This window comes from Pezoporus occidentalis, unplaced genomic scaffold, assembly GCF_034315485.1.
Source record: "Pezoporus occidentalis ecotype Australia unplaced genomic scaffold, CSIRO_AGI_Poc_V1 ctg163, whole genome shotgun sequence".
Lineage (NCBI taxonomy): Eukaryota > Metazoa > Chordata > Aves > Psittaciformes > Psittacidae > Pezoporus > Pezoporus occidentalis.
The window spans coordinates 839,564-861,231 of NW_026913457.1; the positions used below are offsets into that span (position 1 = coordinate 839,564).

Sequence of the window (21,668 nt, forward strand, 5' to 3'; positions counted from 1 at the left end):
ATTCCCCTCCCCAGCCTCATCTTCTGCCCTCGCCAGGAGGGGAAGGAAGATGTCCAAGGACTTGACCCCAGCACAGAGCCTGCACGGGCTGGACCCAGCTCCCAGGAGGGTGGGGGGCCACAGAGTGTGCTCCCCACTCAACCCTTGCAGCCCTCGGCACCTCTGACCCTGGCGCCTGCTGCCCTCCTCCCTTTCGAGGCACTTGGGATCACCTCGGGAGCATGAACGTACAAGAACGCAGGAGCAGTGAGAAGCTGTCGCAGGAGGGCACAGCGCAGCATGGCCGGAGGAGCAGCAGAGCCGCTGAACAGGGGGATGTTTGGTTTGTGTTAACTACTCAGACAGATGCACTCCGGCATGTTTGCATTTATGGGATCCATATGTTGTCATGGGAAATTAGAGGACAGCAACACAAATCTAGAATTCGCGATGCAAATGCAAAGAAAATGTACATGGCTACCAGACAGCGTTTGAACATGTTCTTGTGAAGGTGACTATTTCTGGAGCATTAACAGTTACTAGATTTACTTGCCACCTTCTCCACATATTTACTTTTTCTTTGCTCTGCAAAAAGTGTGTACACAGGCAGCACTCATTCCCAGCCGGGTCCATGAGATCTACAGCCTCTGCTGAAAACACGCGCTCCTTCTAAGTTACACCAAGTACCAAAAGACAAGGATTACTTTATTCTCACCTCAACTTCATCATCCGAACATGTTTGTTTCATATGCAGCACAAACAACAGTTCCAAATTACATGCACCTTTACAGACAGCGCACCAAGCAGCCCTGAAAAATCTAACCTGCCCAAGGCTTGTTGGTTTGGATTTGGGCTTCCCCCACCATCCCCCCCCCCCCCCTTTTTTTTTTTTTACTTTTTGTTTTTCTTGGGGGAGGTGGGGTGGGGTGGTGGTGGTGGTTTTGTTTGGTTTTTTTTTCTCTTTTTTCCTTTTTTCTTATTTTTTGGAAGGGCAAGTAACAATTATTCTTCTATGAAGCTAGACAAATGTATTTTTACACATTTTGAAGGGCAGCTTTTAAAGGCAAACTGGTAACATACTGGAGTCTATGCATTTAGCAACCCACCAGAACCCACGCATAGCATGCCCATCTCAACAGTACACCTCAGTGCTGCATTTATAAAACTCATAGAACTATGGTACGTATTAAAACTCGAGTCTAAAAACCTGTGAATACCTTTTCCAAATGTAAGGCACTTACAGTACTGTACCAACAAGTACAGCCCTTATTCAATTTCTGATCATCTCCCCCTTCTTTCAATCCCCCATCCCACTGAAAGGGACTTGTCAAAATTTCAAAGGACTACCCCCACCGTAAAAACCTGGAAAGCTGGATACATTTCATCACAAATACTTATTAACAAACATGCAGTTTATTACCTTTCAGTATAAAATACATCTATATTAAGGTTCTCCCAAATGGAAAAACTGACCGCAACTGCATTCCTTGTTCAGTGCTATGAAACAAACCGGGAAGTTAATTACTTGGGTTACTAAGAAAAATAAAAATTAAAACGGAAAAAAAAAAGGCAAAAAAAAAAAAAAGCAGCAATTTGCAAAGCTTCTTTAGATTTTCAAGAGAGATAAGTTAATTCAGCTTCATTTCTGCCAGTAGCAAGAGTCTCTTACAGTAAGATGAAGAAAACATATTCTTGAAGCCTGGAGAGAGGTTCTTTACTGGTCCTCCTAAAATTCAAATCCCACATTCCCAACGATCATCTACATTTTTTCGCTAGGGCTGGAATGGGGAGGGAAGAGCTGCTGGAAATAAAAATTTTAAATAATAATCTCAGATGGACCCGAGCAGAAAGTGAAAAATGTTACCGCAAGGCTACAGAAATATTTATTTAATCAAACCATAAGTTCTGTTGGGACTGGAGGAATGTTGCATCCTTTCCTAAAAAAAGAAAAAAAAGGGGAAAAAAAAAGGGGGGGGGGGGAAGAGAGAAGAAAAGAGAAAGCAAGAAAGAAAAAAGGCAGAGGCACAGCCGCCTCCTGGAGTTCCCCATTGTCCGGGGCTATAGAGAGCCCCGGAATGGCATTAAACTCACAAAAGGCACATTGTGCGGGGGACAAAAAAAGCCCCTTCTTCTACAATAACTTTTAGCTTCTTATTTTTAGAAAATGACAAAGCTGTTGCCAGCGATGGCTGGTGAAACCTGTAGCCCGGCTCCCAGCGAGGCCGGGTGCGGCCGCATCGATCCGCTGTCCCACTTCGGAGCGGCGGCCGCAAAGTTTGAGCGGGCGCTGGCCAGACGCCGCGGGGATGGGCGCTGCGGGGCCGCTCCGCCAAGCTCCGCGCCCGCGGCCCGCCCCGCTCAGGGGACCGGGGCGGCACAAAGTTGCGCTTCGCTGCCGGCGCAACTTTCCCGGCTCCTCCCGGGCAAACTTCGGCGGCGAGGCTCGGCCCGGCCCGGCGCGGCTCCGCCCGGGGCACGGGGGGCAGGTGGCCCAGCGGAGCGCCCCGCTGCCGCGGAGCTGTGCGGAGAAGAGCGGAGCCGCCGGGCGGCCCGCGCGCCCCCTCCCCGACGCAGGGCTGCGCGGCTGGGCGCGGAGCTGCCCCCCCCGCCGCGGGCTGGGGGCCGGCCGCTTGCCCCAAGTTTCGGTGCGGCGCCGCCGCCGCGCTCCCCCCGCCCGCTCCTGCTCGCTCGCTCCCTCCCCCGCCGCCTGGGCTGAATCTTATTGATCCAGAAGGTGGCTAATTAGCCCTTCCCGTCGTGCCTGGGTAATGAGGCACATGCGCACTGCACTAATCAGCCATTTTTTGCAGGAAACTAATTAGCAGAATAAAGATCCAAAGAGTTTTTTTTTCTTCCCAATCATCAGATCTGAGTCCGGGCGCTTCCTGCTCCGGCGACCGCCAGCCCCGCCGCCCGCTCCGCTCCGCGCCGCTCCGCCCCGACCCGACCCGACCGCCGCCGCCGCTGCTGCTGCTGCCGCCGCCCGCGGCCCCCTCTCTCCGGGGGGCTGCAAACTCCCCGACAACGATGCTGCTGCTGGGCAGCGGCGGCGGCGGCGGCGGCTCCCGCTCGGCTCCGGCTGCTGCCCACGGCTTCTGCTGCTACTGCCCCGGGCCCCTCCGCGGAGTGCGCTCCTGCCGCCGCAGCCGCCGCAGCCTGCATGGGATCTGTAGCCCCCGCGCCGCCGCCCGGGATTAAAAGCGCCGCCGCCGCCGGAGCAGCGACCGCGTAAGTGGCAACTTTTCTGCCCTGTCCCCCGCTCGGGCTCCTCCTGCTCGGGGCGCCCGGGCTGCTTTGCATGGGGCTGGTCCGGCCCCCCCTCCCGCCCGCTCCCACCCACCGCCCCGGATCCCCCAGCAAACTTTGTGCCGCTCGCCGTCCCGGAGCCCCGCCGTCGCCGCCGGGGACGCGCAGGTGCCGGCGCCGCGGGGGCCGTTGCGCGTACGCGGAGCCCCCGCCCCGCCCGCCGGGCCATGGCCGCGGGGCGCGGAGAGGCTCGGCGCTGCGCCGCTTTGTGCGCGGCGGGGCGCGGGCGGCGGGGGTCCGGCGCCCCCCGGGACCCCGTGGGGAGAGAGAGGCCGTTCGGGCGGACCCCGCGGCCGCGCAGCGCCGGGGACGCGCTGGAAAACAAAGGGGCGAAGAAGTGCCCGAAACTGCCCCGGCGCCGGCGGCCCGGCCCGGCCCTCCACCCGCCTCCGCCCGGCCGGGCGCCGCGCCCGAGCGGCCCCGGAGCGGCCTGGCGAGCCCGAGTAATTCCGATTTTTGTTTTCCGCGGGCAGGCTCGGTTTTGGGAAGAATGCGGCTAGGGGGATGGGGAGGTGAAGCAGCGAACGGCGCTGTAGGCCGATCCCCCTTCTCAGTTTCAGTTTTTAATTACTTAATGCCGAATCGTACGGCGCTTATCTAAATATTTGCAAATGCTCTTTCCTATTGATTCCTCTGAATAAACTGTGCTCCTCGCCCGCGGAGGGAAGGCGGCTCCTGAGCCAGCCCTCCCGAGCGGAGCCGGGGTGCGCGGAGCCGCGGCCGCTGCCGTGGGGCTCTGTGTGCACGCGTGTGGCACGCACCCGCGGGCTTCGCTGCGATATTTATCATTTAGGTTGCGTTTGTTTTGCTTTTGTTGTGTTTTCTTAATTACTATTATTTATTAGCATTATTTTTAATTTAAATTGCTAAACTTTCCTTTGCCCACCCCCTTTTTTTTTTTTTTTTTCTAAAATAGAAATATTTCTTTTGCTCTGAGAAAGGGCTGTTTCTCTTTCAAGCTGGGCTTGAAGCTGCTCGTGGGTTTGTCCTGTACTTTGTGAGGATATGGAATACAGCTGCATCCCTTCCTCGGCCCTCTGTCTGTCTTTCTCCACTTCTCGCTCCTGTTTAATATGGAGCAATTTTCTGGAGGCTCGGTGACTCCCTCCTTAGGGTCACATTGAGTTCGAATCCCACTGAAGGTGCAGGGATCCTGCGATGGGGGAAATAAGAGAATAGTGAGGACGGGGTCAAGTTGTCTGCTCAGAGGCCAAAACTCCCACAGCTGCCTTTAAAAATACATATATAATATTTGGCTTTCCTCACTGTATTACAGACTGCAGCCTCCCCTTTCAGGTATTTTCTTTACAGCTTAAAGACCTCTCTTCCTTTGCCTCCCCCACAGCTCCCTCCCCCCCCCCCCCCCCCAATTAGGGGAGAAAAGGTGGGGGGAAGGAAGGAAAATAAAAGGAAAAGAAATGGGGGGGGGGGAAAGGGGAAAAAATAAAACCCATTGAGTTTAGGCAAATAAGGTTTGGTCTCCGTATCCTATTACAAAGCACTTTGAATATGCAAGACATCACACAAGACCAGTTATTCCAGTTACGACAAACTTAAAAAAGAGAAAAAAAAGAGAGGCATGTTTAGATTGTAATTTGTTAGAGCGAGAATTGTATTTAAAACTCTGTCATTTAATTTTTTTTTTCCAGCTTTGCATTGTATCCAGCCTTTTTCTGATGTCTAGGGCTGGGTTTGGTTTTTTTTCATTATTATTATTATTATTAAAATCTTTCCATTGAGTTTAGGAAGACTGCTGCAAGCAACACATTTTCTGTATTTTTGTTCCTGTATCTTGGAGGAGAGTTGGCAGGGATTCTGTGGTTTGCAGTTACACAATATGTTATCATGTTTTTAATCACTAAATCATTGCAGTGGTTATAGATTTACAGTCTTAGGGTATTACTGTGAGCAGCAGTGCAGACTGTATGTACAGAACATACGAGAGCATGCAGTTAACATGTTCATGAACTTTGCTTTTAAACCGCTTCCCGGCCGAGCTCTGGTGGAGGGGAGAGCGAAGCTTTTGGCATCACCTCTCCACGCACTTGAGGAAAGTTTGCACGAGGCTCCCGGCCAGGCAGGAGCTCCGATGGGTGCTGCGTGCACCCCGTCCCACAGTGCTGGCGGTAAGCGGCGGGGCAGGGGTGCGAGGGTCTGCCGGGGGCCTGGGGGGGAGCAGGCACCCTGCCGACCGCCCGCTGTGCCCGCTTCCCCTTCAGTATGTAACAGAGCCCTCGGCAGCATTAAAAATTCAGCATTACAAGCTGATTGTAATGCTCCCTCATTAGGGAGCACTGTCTGGTCCGGCATTAAGCACAAGACGGAGCGTGGCTTTTCGGCTGCGGCACCGGCTGAGGCTTCGAGAGCAGCTGAGTGGAGGGTGGTCATGGAGCAGGGTGCTTCGGCTCCAGCAGCCACCCGTAGGGCTACACTGGGCTCCCCGCTGCCGTGCAGCACCAGGCCCAGGGCTCTTGCTCGCCCTCCCGGCTGAGGGCTGCTCCTGTGCAGGCTTCCTGAGCTGCCCTCCTGCCCGGGTCCTGCTCCGCAGGCCGACTTTGGTCAGAAACAAAAGCAAAGACAAGACATATTAAAGGGTAGAGGAACTCTGTGCCTAGACACAGAGGTTGCTTTGCTGCATTTGTTTTTTTTTTTCCCATTCTTTCCTTTTCATTCATGGTCATTTTGGGAACGGTGGCCAGCGGGAAGCCCGCTGCAGCCCTTCTCCCGCACACCAGCGGTGCGGCTCACAGCAGCGCTGGCCTTCAGCTGTGGGAACCCGATGCCCTCCCTCCTGTCTTGCTGCTGCCTTTTGTTCCCGCAGGACCGAGCCAAGGTGCTGCTCGGTGGCGGAGGCGGTGCGGGGCCTGGCACCTTCACCTGGCCTTGTCGTGGCTGCTGTCAAACCGTGGCCCGGCAGTGGCTGCTTTGACAAAGGCAAAGGCGCGTGTCCCTCTTTCATCCCTCTGTTCTGACCCCCCGCCCTGGTCTCGATGGTGTTGTGCCAGAGGCCAAGAGCAGCACTGAGGAGCAGATTTACTTTGGGCCTGGCTAGCAGTTGAACAGCTTCGGCGGGAATTGCTAAATCCCAACTCATGTACATATGGCTGGCTGTGGTAGCCTGCCTGTTAACGCTCCTGCTTTATAAAATACTAACAGTAGTGATGATACTAATAATAAAAATGTTGAATGGAGAAGCTGAAAAATGACTAGTTGGCTTTTACATCAACTTTATTCACACACTGTTCTGCTGGGGTTTGGACTCCCTTGCCTGAGCGTTTCCTCTGCCGGTGTTGGACTTGCTTATCTGCGGTGGGAGAGTTTTCAGCAACCATCTTCTCGTAGGTGCTAGTGCTGCTGGTGGTGCTGGAGGGAGAGGTGTGTTTGTGCTGGGGAGATGGTGTGGTTCAGGAGGAATGGGCTGGGAGGAGGCCAAGTGTTTCACAACTCTGTTTCCCTTCGCTAGAACGTGGCCGAGGTTTGACCTTTGCATGGCTTCAGAGCCGAGTCTGGCCACCGGAAGAGGTGAGACATAGACAAAGCTGGGTCTCGCCCGATTCCCCGTTCTGGCCATGTGTGGGACCCAGTCGCTGCTTATGGGGCTGTGGGCAATGAGTGACTGCAGGGTTTCGGCCTGGGAGATCCCTTGGGCCTGGAGCAGGGTGACCATGGGGCTGCCCTCCTGCATTGCCTCTGTTTTCTTATGGTGGGGCGTTAGCGCACACCCTCTGGGAGCTCCTGGGGGAGGCCAGCAAGGGCAGACCAGAGGGAGGAACATCTCCCCTGTGGAGCGAGGCTGCCCTGCCTTCCTCACTCCTGCCCTTGACAGCCGACATTCGGGCTGAGCGTCCAGCGCATAGCAGCGCCGGGGCCGCTGAGGGCTGCTGTGGCAGGAGAGTGGGAATCAAAACATCTGTGCGCAGGCCTGGGCGCCGCAGCCTCTAATGGTTTTGACGGAGCTGTTGTGGTCTGTTGTCTGGAAAATCTGCATTCTGCGCCGTGCCCGAGGGGGGCCGCAGCACCGCAGACCGTGGCGGTACCTAAATATAACTGCCTCGCGCCATGAGGTGAGGTGAGGGCAGGAGGGAGCAGGGCCGCCCATCCCACCTCCTGCTTTGTTTCTCATCTGTGATTCATGCATTTGTGTTTGCTCCCGAGGTTGGGGTTGTTTGTAGGCAGGGACTGGAGAAATAGAGAAATAACCAGCTAGTTTTTAGAAAACCCAACAATCAAACAGGGTGGGTGAGTAGGGCTTCCCTTGCAGCTGGTGACCAGGAGGCAGTGGCTCTCAATGCCGGGTTCGGGATCCCACTGGACCTGGAAGTCCCTGTGTGTTCCTGTGCTGCAGCTACCGGTGTGACAGTGGGCCACGCCACCCAACTTGTGTTGGTGATTCTCCTTCCCCTGGTAGATACTGCGGGCCTCGCTCGGGTCCTGCCGTGCTAGTGAAGGAGGAAGTGCTTTCCAGCGCTTCCTCGTCGGCTCAGCTGGACAGACATGTCCATCTGTCAGTGCAGGAGGTGGGTGATCTCCATGGCTGCAGAGTGGTGGCATCCATGTGTGGTGTGTGCTGTGTGTGTTTCCAGAGGCGGACTGTAAATACAGTTAAAGTTCATCCCCATCCAAAGTTAATTCTTGGTTGGGGTTGTCAGAAGGGAGACATGTGCTGGTGGCTGTGCAGTCCCCGCTGCGAGTGGCTCCCAGCACATCCCAGGAGGGGTCTGGAGCCTGGCTGTGTGGGGTGGAAGGGCGGTAGGACAGTCTGGGCTTCAGATGCCCCGCCATGGGTAGGCTGCAGCCGCCCTGCTTTGTCCTTGAGTTTGCTGCTGAGAGAAAAACACTTAGCTGTTTATTGTAATTTCATTATGTCACTAGTGCCAAACATGACTCTTGCTAATAAAAGCAGAGCAGCAATGTGGGTTTTTCCTATCCCCAGAAAACAAACATTTCTTGGTGTTTTGCACTGCGTAGTGCACATTGCTGAGGAGCAGGAGGGTGCTGGCCCTGTAGTGCCCAGGCTTACAGGTCTTAAATCTGATGAGGGCTGAGCCACGCTGGTTCCCTTGCTCGCCAGTGATGCTGGAGCAGATGATGTGCACGGCAAGTCTCATGAAAAGGTTTTCCCCATCCTCCCCCAACCCCAGTATCTGGGAAAGTGGAATCTGCAGGGTCTGTGACACGTTAGCTCTTAGTAAATGTTTGTTTTGATGACACAAGGGTGCCTGCTGGGCAGTTGGTCCCTCCTTGGGCAGGATGGGAGCAGACATGCTCTGGGAGCTGCTCCTGACCTCTTTGGTCTCTGGCAGCAAAGCGCCCTGCATCCCACCTCCTGCATCCCACTTCACGTGTCTCATACGTGCAGCCGCACTTCCCTGGCCAGTGGTAGCTTAGTTCCAAAATGGCTGGTTGGCTTGATTTAGTAGCAGGAGTTTTAACCCTCCTTTTGCCGTGCTGCCACTAACTGTCTTGTGCAAACAGACTGATGCTCCCTGCAGAATTCAGAGCACATACTTAAATGTTGATAGTAGCATCACGATGATGTGCCTGATTCTGAGAGGTTGGGTTGTTGGGTTTTCTGAGCGTCTGTGACGTCTGGTGACAGGCTGGGAGGTTTTTGGTCTATTCCTTCTCTTTGCAAAGGAGCTGAGTAAAGAAGGGGGTGGCAAAGGGGGTGCAGAGGCACAGTCAGCTGAGCTGTTGTCAAATGTACCTTGTTTGGGCTGAGAGCTGCCATCAGGTGCATGTTGTTTGGGATGATGCAGAATGTGGGGGTTCTTCAAGGCATTTTTGGTGAAATACCATGTAATATTAGCAGGCCTGGAGATTAGTTCAGAAGACTTAGCAGGGGGAGTGTGTGAAGCACAGAGCTGCTTGGTATCTTGAGCGTATGTTTGACAGTTGTAGGATCTGCTAACTAAAGCTGTTCTGCAGCATGAAAATGTTGAAGATGTTCTGGATTCAGGCTGCGCACTCCAGCTTGTGCATTTCACCATGCGTCTTGTGTTGCAGAAGCTGGTGCGCAGACCCTTGGACACATATGGAAGTAGAGCAGAAAGGCTGCCCCTGAGGTGTTGGGGTGCAGCAAGTTCCTGCAGTACAGCTGCAGAAGTGATACCACGAGGCTGTAGCTCCCTCGGTTTGCTCTGTTTGACGGCATTGGCAGTCCATGCACAGCGGCAGGAGCTGGGCTTAAACGAGCTTCAGCAGTGTGTGGTGGCTGCTGAGGCTTCAGCGGTACCACTGGGCAGCGTTGCCGGGGTGGGCTTTGCGGTGTGTGCCCTGGCTGGGCTGAGGTTGTGTTGCTCTGCAGGCAGAGGAGCGAGTGCAGCCAGGCCGGTGGCCATGGTGGGGTGGAGGAGCGGAGCGTGCCCAGCCACCGCATCCCCGCTGTCCTTGCGTGGCTCCCACCCGCAGCACCCTGACTGCGCCAGACAGAACTGTAGATGTCAGGCTTTGCACAGAAAGGAGAGCGAGAAGGGAGGGAGAGGGGAGAGAGAAGCGCGGCAGCGGGGCTCTGAGCTTCAAATTAACCTCCTGCTTTGTTGGTGTCTCAGGCGAGGTGCCTCGGTCTCCCAGCAAAAAGGGGCTCGGAGCTGGCCTGGTTCACACGCTGCTGAGCCAAGCAGCTCTGGCACTGGGGCTAGCAGCAGCACTTCCTTACCCAGTGCTGCTGGGGACCAGGGGACTGCAGGTTCCCAGGGCAGTGCTGGGCCCAGCCGCTGGAAATGAAGCACCCACTGGGACCATGCACACCCCAGGGTGCTGCCGCCAGTGCTTTCATCTCCAGCTTTGAGGAGTGGGAGCTCCGGCCTTTCCTCTGGGGAGGGAGGGTGGGTGGGTCTGCAGCACCCAGATACTTGCTCCTCGAAATCTCCTTCAGATGTCAGAGCCTAAATTTCTCCTCTTTAATTTTCTCCTGTTAATTTTGTCCCTTTTAGTCTTACGTACTTCTTTCCCCAGTTCCTTTCTTCTTGCTGTTTTTCATCTTCCGCAGAGACAGTTAAAAGCAGCTTAACACTGTGAGCTTGTTTGGAAGTGAAAAGATCTGTTTTAGCTCTGACGCTGACTTTGGGCAAGCCACCAAAGTTTGCCTCAGCTGGCGTATGGAATGGGATAATACATAGTTCACAAGCAGAGACTATAAGTGAGGGTTAATTATGAAAAATCATAATGTTTTAAATTCCCAGAGCATTGTTACATCCTCAAATCTTGGTCTGTGTTACTTTCCCAATCCCCCACCTCTAATAGCTCACAAGATGTTTCACTTTGTACCCCCCGCTTTCCGGCACACAGATACCTTCCCACCCGTGGCTGCAGTGCAACCATGGTTGCGCTGGAGTCCTTAAAGAAGGATATCCTCTCCTCTGTCCATGTCATAGGGGAAGTAATTCATGCTGTTGGCCTGCCTTGTTTCCTAGTGCTTTGCACATGCTGGCAAATTTTTTTCTGGCATCTTGGAGAAGAGTGAGGCAGCAGGGTGATGCATTTGTAGTAACGTGGCAGGTCTGAACTGGGCCGAGCATCCCGCAGTACTTGTGTGTCACCCAGGTGACTGTACTCCCACACGGCACAGCAGGGCCCTGTTCCTCAACTCGTCACTGCAGTTGCCTGGTCTCAGGCCTTGTTCATTGGGATCGTTGTCCGTCCTGCTTCGGTTGACCTTTATTAGGTGATGGAGGAGGGGAAGGGTGAATCTTGTCTGTGCCAGCTCTTTCACTGAGTTGATGTGTGTGATGTGTGCCAGATTTTTTTTCCTTGGTTGCCTTATTTTATCCAGCCTCTCCACCAATTCCCCTTTAATCTGAGCAGCGTGGAAGTGCTGGAGGTTTGCATAAGATCCTGGATATCCCCAGGTGGTGTGTCCTGTGTGAGAAGCAACCTTCATGGCAGGCTTGCCATGGTTTCACTGCAGATGTTTGAGTATCTGAGCCAACCTCTGGAAGCTCAGGGGATGGCTCAGAGCATGCAGAGGAGAACAAAGGCTGACCTCTGTTCTGTGCAGTGCTGGCAGGGCTCAGGCTCACAGTAGGGGTAGCACAACTAACTGGTCTTCATTGAAACCTCCCAGCTGTGCCCAGGTCTCTACACCTCATTGCCAGAAACCTGCTGCAAGGTCTTCCTGCTGTTGGAAGTGTCCAACCAAGCAGTCCTCCATTGATGGTTCTCTGAATAGCATTACTCTCTGACTCTGAAGGGATAGGTGCTCTTTCCTTGGAGTTGAGATTTCCTTTCACAGACTGCTGGGCTTTGAAACTGATTACTGCAGGCACTGAATGTCAGGACTCTGCTTTTCTTCCTTCAGCCATCTTTTTCTCAGCCCCTTCTTTCCTCTGGGTGGGAAGCCTTGAAGTAGCAATAATTAGTGAGATGCTTTTGATGAGATTCTGCAAGAAGCACTGGCCATCCTCTTGAGATCATGGGTTACTGGTGTCCCTGTCACTGATTTTCAGTGTGATGAAGCTGTTTGCTGAGCTCTGTTCTCTGTCAAATACATTGCTGGGCCTCTCCTAGTATGCCAGGGCAGGGACAGTGCAATGGCAGTTTGCTGAGCTGCTGAGGCCAAACAAGAAATACCCCACTGTAGTTTATTACAGAAAGCAAAGAGTATGAGCAAACCAGCTTCCTTCCCACTGCCTGCTTCTGCCCATGCAGGAGAAGCTGGTGCCTTGTGGAGCTTTCCCAAGGATTCAGACCTTCAGAGGTTTAGGTGCCACCTGAACAGAAGCAAACTGGCCAGCAGGATGTTTGGGAGCAAAGATCTTGTCTGCTGCTGAATTCATGCTGTGCCTTCTTCAGCTGGGGCTGGTGAGGATGGTGGGAGTGAGGAAGGAGGTTGCTGATGCACCCCTGCTGGAGGCTCCAGGGTTGATGTGGTGATCGAATCCCCCCACTGATGTCTACTCCTGGCTGCAGGAGAACCTGGGTGGAAAGTGACGGGGAGTACTGAGGGTGCCCAGTGGGTCTTCTGCATGTTGAAAATGAATAAAAGCCATAGCCTTCCATTTAAACGTAGTGTGCCAAGAGGGAAAAGATGGTATTTTTGTTGCAGTTTTCCCCGTTCAGTCTTGTTGGAGGCCTTGCTGGATTATGGAGCAGGAATGGATACTTTCTCCACTTGTGTTTTAATTTGCCTTCATTAAGGCTTCCACTCGCTTTGTTACTGTATCTGGATGCTGAACGGGTCAGTCCCTTTAGATGGTCCGAAGTGATGCTCGTGCCTATGCCCAACCCGGACAGCTGTTGGGAGAGCAGAGGAAGAGGGTCTGGAGTCAGCCTTCTGATAGCAAAACAGGCAAGGGACAGGCACGATTTGGGAAGAAGCAAGCTTCCTCCTGCTTCTGCTCCCCAGGTCACTGCTGGAGCATGTGACAGATCCAGCAAGAGGATCCCAAAGCGGTTACAGCTGCAAAGATGATGTCTGAAACTGCTTTTGGGGGCTGCACCTACCTCCTGACAACTAGATATAAAAGAGGACTGAGAGTCCTATGGTACAGATCATTTACAAAAGGAGAAGATAGTGATAAAATAAGGCTCCTTTTGGTAGAAACAGCTACTTTGGGTATTGTAGCAGAGAGGGTAATAGGGTTTGTTCTTTAGTGGTTTCATTGTGTGTGGAGTGTAAGTGGGGTTTGGTGGGTTTTGTGTCTTTTTTTTTTTTTTAAGGTTCCTTTTTTCTTGTAAGAGCCCCTTGCACAGCAGAGGAAGAGAAACACTTAACAAAAATAGAGCATGTGTTTTCCTAAAATGAGATTGCTGTGGCATGTTTAGGACTTGAAACTGTGACTTTGAAGTTGACTTCATTTCACGCTGGTGATATCCTTTTAACTGTCTTAGGTAAACAATGCAATTCAGCTCTGAGAATTGTCTTGTAAAAAGCTGTGCTTGGTTTCTAATTCTGACTGTTTCAAAGCTTTTCATAACAAATACCCTCTGCTTACCAGCAACCCTTCCTGCTTGGAAAAGTTTGCATTGATTTATTATTATTTTTTCAAAGGATTTACTTACACATTAGAATGCCCTGTGGACATTATTTTCAGTTCAAGAATGGTTTATTTATGTTTGGTGTAATTGAATTGGAAACAGTTACAAGTTGTACCAAATCTAGTCGATTTCGAACCAAAACAATGTCCACAAACAGGTTTATGCCCTGGTGAAGAAATCATGCTGTGTTCACACGCTGGCCATTGAACTTCTGTGGTTTGCTTATGGATACGGACTCTGGCAAGTGAATCCCGAGGGCTCAGTGGTGCTGCACAGGGGCAAGATGAGGCAGGACCAAGAGCGGTGTTGCAGAGACCAAAGTTTTGCATGTATTTGAAGCAGATACTGCTGCTAAGGGCAGTCTTGCCTTGGATGCTTTTTCTTTTTGCTGGCACAGAGCTTTGGTACAGTGGGATGGGGAAGTAGTTTAGGGGACGGTCAGGGGTTAGAAACACTGCCAAAGGAGGGGAAAAAAACAAAGCTTCCTCAAAATTTTCTATTAATTGTTTATTTTATTGTTATCTTCCATTTAATTTGAACTAATTGTGTCCTAAGGTATGTTGCTGCAGAAAATGCTGTGCTGAAGTAGAGAGGGGGAGCGCAGAGGCAGGGATGAGTGCCCTTCCCAAAGGAGCAATGGCAGGACTGCCTCTTTGCTGCTGTGCTAGCTTAAAGGATGTTGAATTAGGCCTGAGTGTGTGTTTGGTGTGGGGCTGCTGCAGAGGAAGGCTCTGCATTTGGTGTTTTATTTTGTTATTACTAATTTTTAAAATTCATTTAGTGTTTTCTCTTGTTAAGATCTCAGCATGGTCAAACAAAAAAGATCCCTGTGTAGCCTTCCAGGACTGGCTGTGCAGCAGCTCAGTCCTCCTGCTGTGGAAGGAGGAGCTGGTCCCTGCTTGGGGCTGAAGGTGGAAATAACCTCTGCCCATGGGCTGCTGGGGCTGTTAACAGTGCTGTACACTGGGCTTCTGTGCTGCTGCAGGCTTTGTGCCGCTGCACCTCCACCCTGCCAGGCATGCTCCTGGAGCAACTGGCGAGCCTGGTTTACTTCTGTTTATGTTTTCACCTGCTTAAATGGATAAATAAATAGCTTTACTTCCTCCTGGTCCTCTGCAGCAGCACTGGCCAGTGTTACTCTGTCTCCTGTTCTCTGGGAAGTTTGTGAACAGCCTGGGTATCTTCATCTCCTCTCTTCTGTCATCAGAGAGTAGAATCATAGAATAGTTTGGGTTGGCCGGGACCTTCAGAGGTCATCTAGTCCAGCCCTCCTGCAATGAGCAGAGACATCTTCAGCTAGATCAGGTTGTCTGGAACCACATCCATCATCAGATGAGCTGATATTAGCACATCAGGCTAAGTTCATGGAAATATGTAAGGTTAGTAAAAAAACTGATTCAGGATCAGTTGAGAGGTTTCTTCAAAAGAGGTGCAAGATCAGTTTGTGTTCTGGACTAAACTGAGATCTGAAGGGTTTAGAAACAAATTATTCAACTTTTCATGAGCTTTTCATTTATATGTACATCTGAAAATTCTTCTCAGAATAAAACAGCTAACAGCGGAAGCCACCTTCTGAAAAAGCATTCCTCCAGACCTCTGAAAATCTTCTTCCAATGCATTGATTTGAAATTATTTTTGGAATATTAAGCACAGAAGTCAAGAATGAAGGACATTTGGGTTAAAAAGATTATTGGTGCTATAACATCACCGGTAATTATCTATCTATCTATCTATCTATCTATCTATCTATCTATCTATCTATCTATCCATCCAGATACCCATTTCTTGGTCATTAAAGAGCAATTCCTGTATAAAGCCCTCTAATTCTCTTTTCTTCTATAGACCAGTGATCTCTTTGAGGTTTATTCTGTACAAAATCATTAGTGAAGATAAACTTCATACCCTGGAGTGCAAATGTGAGCTTAAAAACTGGCTTCCAAGTCAGGCCACATAAAAGTGATTAATCCTGCAAACACACACTCAAGAGCTTGAATAGGGATGGTTTCTGAATCGGATGATGCAGGACACGAGGGTGGGAATTGCTGTTAGAATTTGTGATTTCTTTGATAATTGTCAGTTTTGAAACATTGCATTTAGGGTTAAAAAACCCTAGTCTAGGCTATTTCAACGTTAGTACTCTTTCAGAACAGTTTAGTTATGTATTATCTGTTGTGGTGGAGAAACTCACCCTTTCTATCTAGCTTGATCATTCAAACTTGGCTGCTGTTTAGATGTGTCATGCTGCGGCCTCTCTGAGAAGCCAGGCACGCTTGCTGACTGCAGATAAGGAGGTAATGCATTTCTAACCACTGGTTTGGAAATGCCTGCCTGGGTGTAGCTTAATGAATGCTTCCCATTTGCAGAGGGGCTCTGTGTCCCTTCATGGCAGCCCAGGATGGGCTGCAGAGCCAGGTTTGCTTTCTGCCAGAGCTGACAGCCTGTGCTCAGGATTGCGGTGACAAGAAACTTGCATTTACTAAAAGTCACCATGGAAGGGTTCTTGGGATCTTGCCAGGGAGAGTTTCCTGTTTAAAATTAGAAATTGGATTTTTTTTATTTTTTTTTTTTTTAAGCCTTGATGTAAACTGGTAATTGCTAGAGTTTTCTTTTAAATCCTGAGATACCAGCTGGGACAGGGACAGTGGGGGGGCACAAGCAGAACCCCAAAACAGTAGAGTTGCAGATTTTGCCTTTTGTGAGAGGAAAAATAGTACATTTTATTGAGCCCTCTTCTCTGTGGTAATGAGTGACTCCTCATTAGGCAAGTGCAGAGTGTGTAAATGCAGGGAGATCCAATTCCACCCAAGTCCTTGCCACAGCACTGGCGGCTGTGCTGCTGAGCACACCTGCATCCTCTGCTGATACCAGAGGAAGTGCCAGAAATCTCAGCAGCGAGGAGGCAAACTCAGATGAAACACGGTGTGATAAAGCAAACTGCTTCAGTCCTGGCTTTGGAAGGGTGAGGTTGTCGAACTGCAGTAACAGCCCTGGAGTTTCTTCTGTTCAGGTCCTTTTTACCATCTCTGGCTTTTGGGCCTGTTCTTTGGACACGTTGGATGTGTCCAAAGTTATTTGTCCAGAGTGTTTTCTTATTGTGTCCAAAGTGTGTTCGTTATTTATGATTTATGCCACCTTCTGCATCCTCAGAGTCTGCATGCTCTCCTGAGCACTCGCCTGACTGAGGAGCAGCATGGCTGCCATGGTGGGCAGTCACCGCTGTGGGATTTCTCTTGTAGCTCGTGAGTGGGACTGAAAGGTTTATTCCATTCCATTGTTTTATATGGAAAGAAACCTTATCCCTGTGGCTTATGTTGCTGCTGGGAGTAGGAGTGTTCGGGGGGAGATAAGGCCCCTTCCCGCTGCCCTCCCCATGAGTGCTGGCAGCCTGCTTCTGCACAGGGATACCCTGAGCAGCAGCTCTGGGGCTGGAGCTGTGCATGCTAATGGGCCTAGCTTGTCCTGGCTTGTTTGTAATGATTTGTGGCTGCATTTATATGCAAATACTAACAACTTGCTGCTGAGTTAATTAGCGTTTTTTCTCTTTGCTTCCTGGTGCTTTAGCAAAAGGTCTTTATTCTCCCCATTTTGGTTGTGTGACCTCCCCCACACACTCCCCCCATGCCAGCAGGCCCGCGCAGGGGGTGCTGGCTCCCCGCTGCCCCCACGAAGGGTGATGCCAAGGAATGAGAAGGACAGTCAGCAGCCGCCCTGCAGGAGCAGAGCAATGTGGGAATTGGGCTGTGCTCTGCTTCAGGTGTCCTTTGGGGAGTTCAGGCCCAGTTGTGTGAACTGGCTGGAGACCGCTGCGAACCTCAGATGTAAGCTGTCTGTTCTGTGTGGCTTCCCACACTGGCCAGGGTGGTTGCTGGAGCTGATGCGTTGGGTGTCCGGGTGAGTGTTCTGCTCCCTGACTCCAGGAGGAGAACCAAACCAGTTTTTTATGTCCTGGAAATGCCGAGTGTTTGCTTTCTAATGTCAAGATTGAGCGCTCTAGATGAAATCAGATGAATGATTCTCAGCAGACGAGAGGCTCCAAGGCCTGTCTGGTGACCTGGACATGACAAGGATGGAGTGGGAATTGCTGGCCTTTGACATCTGCTGGGAGTTTGATTTTTGCTTCTGCAGAGGGGAAGGCAGGCATTTCCTCTCCTCCCAGGAATGCTGTCTTTATGTCCTTAGCTGGGCATGAGGATTTTGCCTGGTTTGATCTTTCATTCAGCTTTACGTTATGTGAGCCCTGCAGGTGTTTGCTTTTGCCTGAGCCACAAGAGTCGCAGGTTGGAGAAGTCACTTGGCCTTGCTTTGGGGCAGAAGCAGAGGGTGGGGATGTGAGGACCCAAGGCAGGAGCCGCTCTGGGTGCTGTGGTGGCGCCAGGGCTGTGGTTCCTGGCTGGCACGAGGGGCCAGGGCAGTTCTGCAGGTGTCTGGCACCGTTACCTGTCTGTGTGCTTGTTACACCCTTCCTCCCTTCTGCCCTCCAGACAAGGCTTTTTCACAGTTACTGACTCAGCCTGTGTGTTCACCCTGGAAGGCAGGGCCATGCAAAGCAGTGGAGCCTGAACCTGCTGCAGCCTCTGTCTCCTGGTGGGGCTCCTGTGCTTGCCCTGCGCTGAGGAAGGGACCTGCACTGCGCAGCCCTAGCTCGGGGCTGGGGTGTATCTCCATGGGCTCCTGTGTACAAGTCCTTGGGGAAGTAACTGGCTGTCCTGGTAAGAGCAGTGCTTGGCTTGAAGTGCCAGCAAGTGTTTGGGGCAGGGGGCTGGTCTTGGGAGGCAGGGTGATTCTCTCCTCTCTTGTGCCAGGTACTTCAAAAGGTTTTATTTTGGGCTCTTACCTTTATTTATTTCCATGTCCTTAACTTGCACACCATGTAGGTTTTGAGTTCTTTGGGCAATAAAATACCTCCAACGGAACATGAGATGTTGAAGTCACTGAAGATGAACTTAGGTTCTGAGGCCAGGACTGGCAAGTCCCAAGCGGAAACTGGCAGCCCTTTGCCCCTAGCTTGACTATTGCGATCCCACTCCACACTGCTCATATTTAGGTCCTTGGTGACCTAGTGCCTGATGGTGGAAAAGTGAATTTGTGGTGGAACAGAGCAACTTCTGGAGCGTTGCATCCATCTGGAAGAGGGGTTGTATCCAGATTAGTACTGAGCTTCACATCCTGAGAGAAAAGCTGCTGGAAGTGATAGTTATCTGGTCAAGAGGCTTTTACCAGCTTTTGGAGCCCCCATTGCTGCGTATTTTTACTGTCACCTGAGGTCTAGTATATGGAGGGTGTTTGGAGTATTTTATTTCATTTTCCTGCTTCAGAGTCCCTTTGAGTTGTAAAAACTCTTCTTGTACCTGGTGGTGTTTGTCACTGCTGGATTTTAGACCCAGGAGGTGTGTTTTTCCCCTCCTGTTACTTTTACTCTTCCATTTCACATCATGCACGACAAAGGGACACGGATTTGCAGACCTGTCCTGCTGCCACGGTGAATAACATAGTTTTGATTAATCCGAGGGGAGAAGAGTTAGTTTCTCATAGCAACCCTGATGATTAAAGCTCCGGGAGAGGTAATTATTCCTGGTGTATGAGGCTGTCCTACCACAGTTGTCACGGGTGGTTTTCTAAAGCTCATCCACTGTGGCAAGTCACCGTCACCATTTGCAGCAGCACTCAGGGGAAGCTGACAGACAGTTGCCTCCCCTTACCCCTGCCCTGCCTTTATGTTTCTAGAGTTTACTGTGCAGAAGACAGTCCTGGGGCAGCACTGGGCAGGAGGAGCCCAGCCCTTGCTCTCCCACCGCCCCAGCCGTGTACCTCCATCCTTCCCCTGCGCAGCCCGGCTGCTTGAGGGACCCTGGATGGAGGTGTTTTGGATCGGGAATAATAAAAGCAGAAACTCTTTCTTGGAGGTCTCTAAGCCTGGGGGTTTTGGTGAGAAACTGCCTTGGTGTGGCTGCAGAGTGGCACCGTGTGGCACAGCCCAGTGATGCCAGTGGTGGTTTGTGAGCTGTATGTGCCAAGGGCCTGGCGGCCTCAGCAGGGTGTCCTGTAGGCTCAGAGATGTTTCCTCAGTGACAGAGAAAGCATCCATCAATACAGGTCATGGACAGGCTTTCCCTTAGAAATTCAGGGAGAGTTTTGTCCCTCTGAGCATCCATAACGAGTGCTGGAGGTACTTTATCCAGGGTTCCCTGATGCTCCCCATGACTCCTCGTGCTGCGTGCCTTCCCAGATGTACAGGGGGCATGCCTGTTGGTGTGCCCTGTGCAGCATTAGGGCCACTCATGGGGCTGCTGGAGTCCTCTTGGAGAGGTGCACTAGCACTGCCTAAGCTCTCCTTGTAGGGGTGACATTTTGAGCCAGAGTGGGGACAGAGGCTCCCATGTCTGCAGGAGACAGGCTGAGCGCAGTCAGCCCTGTTCCTGTAGGAGAGGGGTACGTGATGGGCTTTGCTCCAGGCAGTCCCGATACCCCGGTAGTGAGGGTGACTTGCCTCACATCACCCCGGGGAACAGTTAAGAGTCTGTCACTGTAACCAGATTGCTTTTTTATTTTTTCCCTTCCAAAATGCTTACCTGTTGGAGGACAGACTTAAATACCTCTTTACCTTAATGAGCCGCTGAACATCTCAAACCTCTCCCCAGAGGAGAAGGTAATGCGCTTCCCTGAGCAGCAGCTTTGAACACCAGCAGTCTAGGGGATGGCATCTTTATAAGCACTGTCTGGAATGTTAAATTCAAGCTCTGGGTTGCAGTGATCTTGGTTAACTCAGCTGTGAGAGCCTGCTGCAAAGCCTGCAGTGGAAGACCTGGTTTTGACTCCAGGGAAGGACTCCCATGATGTTTTCTGTAACTCTGACTTCTGCTTAGGACCTCACTGCTAAGTTAAAGTTGGCACTGGCAGCTCTGCAGAGGCCGTGGGTAGCACCTACCAGTTTTCATTTGGTTATTGAAGTGTTCAATATAGGTAGCTCAGCTCCCGTTCATGTGGCATGAGGCTGCAAGCCAGGGCTGGATAGAGATTAGGCCTTGGGGTTTTAAGCAGTTCCTGCTCCGTTCTCATGTGCAGGAGGAGGTGTGTATCCTACTGGGAGCAAGGGGCCAGCTCCAGCTACAACACAATGCCCACTGCTCCACCTCACTGTGGGAAGACAGGGTTTGTGACCTTTGGTTGGGATACAGCCAGGAGAGCAAGGGCTTAGGGGATCTTTGCGTGCTCACTTTGTCTGCTTCAGTGCTTCAGTGGGGAGATATGGTGGGAAGTATTCCCATCCACTGCTGGTAGAATTTTTAAAGTCCCAAAGTTTAGTTTGGGTTCCTTTTTGAAGGTGGCACAAGTGCAATCTCATACTGCTGTCACAAGGTCATTGCAATCTAGTGCTTTTTGAGAGGGGCATCTCACGGTGGTGTGACTGCCTGCTACAGCCATCGGCTGTAACGGGGAAAGAAGATGGTCCATGTGCTTGGAACTCTTCATCCAAGGGTGGGAAATAAAGTTTTGAAGACAAACTTCACACCTTCTCTTTTTCTGTGTAAGTGCAGAAATGCTGATTTTTCCAAAATCCTTGTGAGCAGATTCCCAACGCTGCGGTGGGCTTTTAACTTCATAAAGCTGAGATTGCATAGGAAACTGAGGTCAGCATGGGTAGAGTCCAGGCAGGAATGTCTCAATTTAGGATCTTGTGGTGTGAAATACAGGCCTTTCTTCCTCTGTTTGGGCTGGTGGAACTGTGTCTGTTGTAGTGACTCTTTCAGTGCAAAGGTGTGAGGTGAGAAGCAACTTGAAAAGGCTGCGTGGCATGTGAGGATGCAAGTTAGCTCTTAATCATATCATATTAGCCTCCTTTGCAGTAGATACATCTGCTGTAAAATGCTTAGTGCTGAGAGCCTGATTGGGCAGCCCATGCTAAGTGTTCAAACTCCTGCTGCCTTTTTTCTTCAAACAATATCTTCTGGCTTCCAGATTTCTGATAAATTGATAAGAGGAATTGCGTGAGTCAATAGAGTTGTAGACACTTTGCCAATATAACCCTAGCGCTATTGATCTGCCAGTAAATTAAAGTCTTACTTAGAGGCTGCCGATATTTCTAATCTCCTGCCTCACCAATTACAACCTTCCAGCTACCTGGGAAAGACAGAACACGAGAGACAAGGCTCAGAGGTTTTCACAGCAAGCCGGGCTACAGCATGGCAGCCAGAGCCTGTGCAGGGCAGAGGGGGCTCCACGAACAGCTTCTGGGGCAGCAGTAAGGTGGTTTGTGTTTGGGAATACTGCAGAAGCATCTCCACCAGGTCAGGGTTTATCTTGTTCAGTTCCCAGGGTGTTACCTTGGCTGCGAGCCCGTGTCCCTGAGCTGCTTCCAGCCCTGTCTGGGACACTGATTGCCCATCGTGGCATAGGGTGGCCAGTAT

General features: G+C 51.4%; 1 protein-coding gene across 2 annotated transcripts in view; it reads left to right on the plus strand.

Annotated features, from left to right (window-relative positions):
• The first annotated feature begins 3,070 nt into the window (after positions 1–3,070).
• Positions 3,071–21,668, plus strand: part of ZFHX3 (zinc finger homeobox 3) — a 156,321-nt gene continuing 137,723 nt past the window's right edge. For both annotated transcript variants that reach the window (XM_062612994.1, XM_062612995.1), the window contains exon 1: positions 3,071–3,207. The gene's annotated coding sequence lies outside the window, so the exon portion shown is untranslated. The remainder of the gene's footprint in view (positions 3,208–21,668) is intronic.